This window comes from Megascapheus bottae, chromosome 5 (assembly GCF_031878675.1).
Source record: "Megascapheus bottae isolate mThoBot1 chromosome 5, mThoBot2.hap1, whole genome shotgun sequence".
Classification (NCBI taxonomy): Eukaryota; Metazoa; Chordata; class Mammalia; order Rodentia; family Geomyidae; genus Megascapheus; species Megascapheus bottae.
The window spans coordinates 72,013,261-72,015,525 of NC_143513.1; positions in this window are offsets into that span (position 1 = coordinate 72,013,261).

Below are 2,265 nucleotides of genomic sequence, written 5' to 3' on the forward strand. Positions count from 1 at the left end.
CTGAGGCAGGAGAGCAAGGATAGCTTGGGAAACACAGAAAGCTCAAGGACAGAGTGGGCTGCAACAAGTTTCAGGAAACAAACAAGCCGTGGTAGCTCGTGTCTATAATCTTAGCTTACTCAGGAGGCTGAGGTCTGGGATCAAAGCTTGAAGCTAGCCCAGATAGGAAAACTCCTTGAGACTGTTAACTCCAATTAACCAACAAAAAGCCAACAGTAGAGCCGAAGTGGTAAAACCTAGAACAAAAATGCTAAGGGACAGTGTCCTGGCCCAGAGTTTCAGCCCTAATGCTGGGGGAATTTGTTTTTTTTGTTTTTGTTTTTGTTTTTTAAGTAATGTCAGAAATATCATAAGATGTTTGGACTAGTAGGTAAACATTTCATGAGGAACAGAATTTCTTGCTAAATCTCAAAAGTACCTCCTCATAAAAAACAAAAACCAAAAAAAAAAAAAACACCTACCCTCACCAAAGGGAAAAAGGCCAATTTACAGTGTGTACATTGGAAAAATCAAATAGATACATATTCGATTTTTCCATATGTGAAATTGTCACAATGTTGGCAACTTGAGACGCACTCATTGATGGATATGAGGTTAGCATTTTCAAGGTCCTAGGTTCAGTACCCAACATCAGGGCATGGACAGGACTTGCCAAGACTCGGGCAAGGCACTAAAATGCTCTTGTGGCCTTCCTTCATGTACTAACAAAGGCTTATAGGGCTTTTCTTCATTTTTATTTATATCAATATTAGATATTTTGTCTATACATAGTTGTTTCTCCTGGGATTCAACACTCAATAGAAATACAGAAAGATTATCTGTCATTTTCTGTTTTTATTGCCTGGGAATATCACAAACTTTAATCTGTATAGATATTGAGATGGTCATGCATTTCTATATATATTTTTTCTGGTTGTGAGGCTTGAACTCTGGGCCTGGGTGCTGTCCCTGAGCTCTTCAGCTCAAAGCTACAGCCCTACCCTTGTGCCACAGTGCCACTTCAGGTTGGTTTTCTAGCGGTTAACTGGAGATGAGTCTCTTGGATTTAGTTCCCAGGCTGGCTTTGAACCCATGACCCTCAGATCTCATCTTCCTGAGTAGCTGGCATGGGCTACCATGCCCAGCACATTTCTACATTTTTAATGAGCTTTCCTGCACTAGCATCCTGACTTTAAAACCCCATCCTTATCAGTTGTGGCCTTGGGTGAGTTCCCAGTACCATGACTGTGCATAGGCATTGACCTCATTTTGTCTTTGGCTTTGGGGCTTGTGTCTAAGCACATTGTTATTACTCTTCCACTCACCAAGGCTGGAACAACAGAGTGTTAGAAGGGAGCAGGCACCTGACAAGCAAGACATTCACTGACCAGCTCATTCCTTTTCTTAAGAATCTCTGTTCCTGATATTAGTTAAGAAAAAAGTAACATTCAGTTTCTCCCAGGAGTAATTGTCAGAATAAATCACTTACCACATACTTTCTCCAAAGAACAGAAACAGAATAAGTTAGTAGAACAGTAAAATTAGAAACCATGCTCTTTCTAAAGCATTGAAATTCCACATCCACCAAACGCAGTTCCCTCTCTTCTGCTTGTCTCATGCATTAAGCAGCTCCAGAAAGACGTTTTTTTCCTACCCTCTACTTCTTGGCAACAATCTGGAGTTGGTCCAAAAGGCCTGGATCTCTTAATCCATATACTTCATGTTCGCCTGGATCTCCAGAAGGAAAAGTGATCTCAGGAAAATAAATCGGTCCATTCCTTTCTTCCTTTCTGATTCCAACATTAAGGGCACAGCTGTGTCTTCCAGCTTGGCTTGATTCATTTGTAAATAAATAATGATCTGAAAATTTCATGCTGTAATTATCATGCTCTAAAGTACTGTAATTCCATTTCTTTTTTGTTTTTATGTTTTTCTGGTTTGACACCGTTTAATGATAAACATTTTCAAACAAAAAGCTGTGAGGTCACTTGAAAATGGAGTGTGGGTTTATTATAGCTTCTCAAATTACTATTTTTCTCTTTGTTCTTTAAGGAGCTGGTGTGGGGGAAGAGATGAGCAGGTAGGGTAGTAAGCACAGAATTTTCTAGATTAAGAGGAAGCTTTCTACCTTCTCTACTTGTTTTGAAGACAATCTAGAGGCATATTTGTAAAAATAAAGATTATAGACATAAATCAGTCTTCACAGTTATGTATATTAAATTATAAGCTTACAATTTAAAAATCCACACATAACACATACAAATTGAACATTAGAAATATTAATTT